The following is a 6,014-nucleotide window of genomic DNA, read 5'->3' as shown; positions in this document are numbered from 1 at the left end:
GTGAGCTCAGCAGGATAAAGTATTCTTGTCTGACATTTTTTTTTTTTGGAGTTCTTGAATATTTCACTCCATTCTCTTCTTGCCCATAGTGTTTCTTCAGCGAGGTAATTGATGTTAGCCTCACCGGCTTGCCTTTATAGGTTATGTTTCTTCCTGCTCATCAACTTCATTATTTTTTCATTTGTCATGACCTCTTGGAAGCTTTACTACTATATGTCTTGCTGAAGCTTTCCTTTCATTAGGATAGTTTGGCCGCATTCTAGCTCCTTACATGACTATTTTCATTTCCTTCTTCAAATTTGGGATGTTTTCTCCAATTATTTCCTTGAATAGTTTTTTTTTTAATAGATTTATTTATTTATTTATTTATACAAGCACTGGGTACAGTCAGAAGAGCGGGAGGGTGAGAGGATTCACCAGAGACAGAGCGGGGAACAGAACAGGCAGACAGATGAAGTACACTGCTGAGGGAAGCAGAGGGCGGCAGGAGAGGTCTGTTGTGCCATGTGGGACCCTTGCTGGTGGCTGGGGATCGAACCGGCGCTGCAGAGGCTGCGGGCAGCTTTGCAGCCCAGCGCTCAACTGCTATGCCACCAGGGGAGGCCCTCCTTGAATAGTTTGTCAGCTCTCTTGTCCCTCTCTTTTCCTTCTGGGATTCCTATGCTACTTATATTTCCTTTCCTCATAGTGACAGTTAATTCTTAAAGTATTTCTTCATTCTTTTTCCTTTGTCTCTCCTTTTCTTTCTTGGTACTTTTATATCTGTGTCTTTGAAAATACTGCTCTGTTCTTCCATATTGTGTATTCTATTTTCATAGCCTTTTATTTATTTTATATATTTTTACAACATTTTTCATCTTTGTACAATGTATGCATTTTCATCTTATAGTCCCTGTAAAAAATCCCACCACCCACCAGTGAATTATCACCATGGTCCTTTGTACTCTTCCCACCCATGTTTTGATCCTACTGCCTTCCCCCCCTTGTAGTATGGACAACTGCACCCCAATGTTTATGGCAGAACTATTTACAACAGGTAAGCTATGGAAACAACCCAAATGCCTAAAAATATATGACTGGATCAAGAAGATGTGGTACCTACACACAATGGAATATTACTCAGCAATCAAAAAAGATAAACTCATGCCATTTGCAGCAACATGGATGGAGCTGAAGGGATCATGCTCAGCAAAATAAGCCAGAAAGAAAAAGAAAAATACCAGGTGGTCTCACTTATAGCAGGAATGTAGAGCCTCCAAATAAGGGATCAGGGGAAAAAAAACTAATTTAATAAAAATCAACAGGCAACTATGTTTATAGCCTTTTTCCAGAATATTTTTACCTCCTCCAATGATCTTTGTACATCCTGCAGTTTATTTTCTTAAAGTTTCAATCTTGATCTTCTGCTTGTTAATTATGTTTCTCAGCATTGTTTTCTGTATTTTCTTGTATATTTCTGATCTGTTTTTCTCAATTTTCTTTGTGTAGTTTGAGTTCTTTGATTTTCTTAATTATGGTGTTTGATTCCTTTGACAGGAATAAGAAATCTTCTGTGTCAATGTTGTTTGGTTCTGGAGCTGGATTTTCTCTCTGTGGTGTATTGTTCTCATGGCTTCCTTAGCTATTTTTATTTTCCCTTCTCCCCATTGTTTTGGGTTTGCTCTATTGTAGTTGGGGCTTTTTATTGTTTGATTCCCTCTCCCCCACTGTTCTAGGTGTTTACTTGATGGTGGGCTATAGTTACTTGAGTCTTGTAGGACCTGGGGTGGTGTTAGAACGTCCCCAAAGAACTCGTAGGCTTTGTTCTGGTGGTTGGGAGGTCAGGGGTGATGGTGAGTCAGAAGGCTGAGTTGTTGGGAACCTGCCTCACCCAGAAGCATTGGCTCAGGGCCTACTTCTGGTGGTCAGGAGTGCAGAGGGTTGCTGAATATGCCTGATATCAGAGACCCTATGCATCTGAGTGGACCAATGTACCACTTGGGGCAGGCTGTGGATCAACGTACCACTTGGGGCAGGCTGTGAACAGTTAGGTTCTGCAAGGCTGTGACTCAGGCCTTTGTCAACTCTTGAGAAGAGGCTTGCCCTGGATTCAGGGGTGCCAACTGAGCTGTTGCTAAGGGTCTCTGATGCAGAGCAAAGCCCTGTGAAGCCAGGACGGGGCCCTAGTATGCTGGGAAGTGCCAGCAGGCTTAGTAGGGTGCACTTTACCATTGTGACTGGGGGTCCATGAAGGGTTAGTGGGTGCTGCTGCAAGGTTGCGATTCTAGCCTCTTAATTATTGTTTTTTAAAGATTTAACTTATGCATAACAGAACAGGGGAACAGGCCAGAGGTGTGGGGGGTGAGAGGATTCACCAGAGACAGAGTGGGGAACAGAACAGGCAGACTGACTGAAATCCACTGCTGAGGGGAGCAGCGGGCGAGACAGGTCTGCTGCACCATGTGGATAAATCCCTGGCTGGGGATCAAACTCGTCCTGCAGTGGCTATGGACAGCTTCATGGAGGTGAGGCTTTACTCCCTGTGCCAACAGGGAGGACCCACAGCTCATATTCTTAGTATTCCTTTGTCTTTTTATTTTTTTCAAATCTGGCTAGAAGTTTATCAGTTGTATTAAGTTTGTTCAAAATTTGTATTACTTTTGAGCCTCCCCAGTGGCGCAGCGGTTGAGCACTGGGTTGCAAAGCTGCCCGCAGCCTCTGCAGTGCTGGTTCCATCCCCTGCTGCTGGGCGAGGGTCCCACATGGTGCACAGACCTCTCCTGCCACCCACTGCTCCCCTCAGCAACGTACTTCATCAGTCTGCCTGCTCTGCTCCCCGCTCTGGCTCTGGTGAATTCTCTCACCCTCCCACGTTTCTGACTGTACCCAGTGCTTGTATAAATAAATAAATAAATCTTAAAAAAATTGTATTACTTTTTCTTTTTTGTTTCACTGATTTCTGGCTGCATCCTTGTAATTCCTTTTTCTGCTTATTTTCAGTTTACTTGTTTTTCCAGCTTCTTAAAATGGACATTGAGATTATTGATCTGGGAATTTTCTTCTAACATAGGTCTTTTTAACAAACTTTCAATTAAGCTCTGTCTTAGCTGTATCTATAAATTTCAATATATTTTTAATTTAATATGTTCATTAGAATCACATTGTATAGTTTCCAAAATTTTAAGGGTTTTTCACATAGCCACTATTTTTTAATTTTTCTTTTAACACTTGCCAGAGAATATAGTTTGTATGATTCAAACCTTTATTATGATTCCTTTTGTGGACCAGAATATATTCCCTATCAAAAGTGAATATTGAAAAGAATGTGTATTGTGCTGTTGTTTGCTGAAATACTTTCTAAAAGTCAAGATAGTTGATGTTTTATGAATTAGTGAAGGTGTTGAAATATCCAACTTATTTCTTTGTAGTTCTATCAGCCATTTTCTCCTGTATTTAGAAGTTCTGTTATTAATACTTAGGATTATAATTTCCTCTCGCTGAACTGAGCTCTTTATCATCAATGACCATTTGATTTTTAATAATGGTAATAATCTCAAGTTCTGAAATCCAATTTACTTTTACAGCACAGCTGCTTTTTTAAACTACATATCGCATATTCTCTATATATAAATATATATTGCATTTCCTTATACTTTTACTTTAAATCTAGTTTTGTCTTCAGACTTAACTGAATCATGTCTAAGTAACACATACTGTGTATCACCCTCTTTTAGTCAGTGTGACAATCTGTGTCTTTTTTTATTAAACACCGGGCCATCTAGACCAGTGAAAGTGCTTACTGACATGGTTACAGTTAATATTTATCATCCTGCTGTTTTCCTTTCCTCTTTGTTCTTTCCCCCTCCTTTTTCTTCCTTCTTTTGGATTAACCAAATACCTATTTGTGATTCTACTGTATTTCTTCTGTTGGCTTAATAAAGTGTAAATCTTGGCAGGGAGGGGTACTTTAGATTTTATGTTATATATCTTTAATAATTCGCTGTTTTCCTTCAAGTATAGAATGTTATAATAGTATACTTCCATTTACTCCTTCCTAAATTTAATTGCTATTTTATAAATTCCACAAGTTATTAATTTTGCTTTCAGTAGTCAATTATCTTTCAATGAGATTTAAAACAAAAGGGCTTTTGCATTTATGCACCTATTTACCATTTTTTTCTTTACTTGATAGATATGTTTCAAAGATTTTTTTGCATTATTATTTCATATACTTTTTACATCATTTTTCAAGTTCCCACAATGCATGCATTTTCATCTTGGTTATATTCCCCATACAATTCCCACCCACCTTATTTAGACTCTAATCCTGCCACTCCTCCCTCCCCCACAGTGTGTCTCTGGGTTATAGTTGCTTGTTGATTTTGATTATAATTAGTCTTTTTCCTGGTCCCTTATTTAGGTTTTCTAGATTCCTGCTATGAGTGAGACCATCCGGTATTTTTCTTTTTCTTTCTGACTTATTTCGCTGAGCATGATCCCTTCCAGCGCCATCCATGTTGCTGCAAATTGCATGAGTTTATCTTTTCTGATTGCTGAGTAATATTCCATTGTGTTTATGTATGCTTCAAAGATTTAAAAAAATATATATTCTAATGCATGTCTTCCATGTTTTAATGTTAAAAAGCATTTTGCCTGTTCATAGTTTCACCACATATAGAATTATATGAAAAATTGACCTTTTTCATTCTCTTACCTCTCACTTATTAAAGCTGCCATTCACTGTCTTCTGGTTTTCATTGTTTTCAGTAAGTGTCCTGTCTTGAGCGCGTCTATATGCAATATGTATCACACACACTCCCTGATCCCCCATGCTAGCAAGACTTTTTATCATTGGTTTAAAGCAACCTGATTAAGATGTGCCTTAGTGTGATTCTCTTCATGTTTCTTGGAGTTCAATGAGTTTCTTGGATATGTGGGTTTATAATTCAAATATGAAAAAGCGTTGGCCAGTCTTCAAACATACTGTACGCCTCTCCTCACACTTGCCTCATATCCTTTGAGGACTGCCATTGTATAAATGTATAGCTTCCTGAAGGGGACTTAGCAGTCACATTCTACTTCAAATAGTTTGGGAAAATTACTATTGCTGTATCTTTGCAATCTACAATTGTCACCTTGTGGGGCGGCAATGTTGGGAGTGGTGCAGGGTGGAGGAAAGACAATTCAAAGTCCAAGTAGAGAGAGACCTTGAGGGGCTCAAGGGAGTGCAGTGCGTATTTCTAGGGCAGTCACATTAGGTGTCAGGTTTAGGATGGTGGACAAGTACATGGAGGAATGTGTGGAGGAATGTGCAAGGTGGGTATGTGGGTTGAGTAAGCACGATAGTCTGTGTGTGGTGGGGATGTGGTTTGGGGATGCATAAATGTCCGGCACAAGCTAGGGGGAAGAGAATAGGGGCTGTTGCCTGGAGAGGCAGGGGTGGGGTGGAGGGGTGAGGGTGGTAGTGCTCCATTGTCTCTGCTGATCAAAACATCCTATGTCTAGTTCCTATTGACACTTAACTTTCTGACAAGGTAGTCTCATAGGTGATGGGAATCTGGCCATAATGTCTGCCTGCTGTTTTAAGCAGATACTGGTTTTCCTGTATGTTCTTCATATCAAGACTTTTGTCCTGCTGAGAGGGCCCCTGCCTGACTCCACATTTTAGCTTGACCAGCAGGAACTCAGGGTACCAAGATGGTATCCTGAGAACAAGGGGGGCTGGGGAATCCACATATAATCTTTTCTTTTGCTGTTTAATCCCTCCCAGTGTTACTTTTTTAACCTGAGATGTTTTATTTTTCATCACTTCTAAGATATGTTCTAGTCCTTTTTATATCTTCTATGTCTCTAACTAATATGCTCCATCTTGCATCTATTTCTTGTGGGCTACATTCTTGACAATATGACATATACTTTATGAATTATTTTATATAATTCTTACATTTTTCATTTTTGCATAATGTATGCATTTTCATTTTGGTTATATTCCCCATAAAATTCCCACCCCCTTTCTCTGACCCTAATCCCTCTTC

The sequence above is a fragment of the Talpa occidentalis genome, unplaced genomic scaffold, assembly GCF_014898055.3.
Source record: "Talpa occidentalis isolate TD23 unplaced genomic scaffold, MPIMG_talOcc4v2.1 talOcc4.3, whole genome shotgun sequence".
Classification (NCBI taxonomy): domain Eukaryota; kingdom Metazoa; phylum Chordata; class Mammalia; order Eulipotyphla; family Talpidae; genus Talpa; species Talpa occidentalis.
This window is presented reverse-complemented; position numbering follows the sequence as displayed.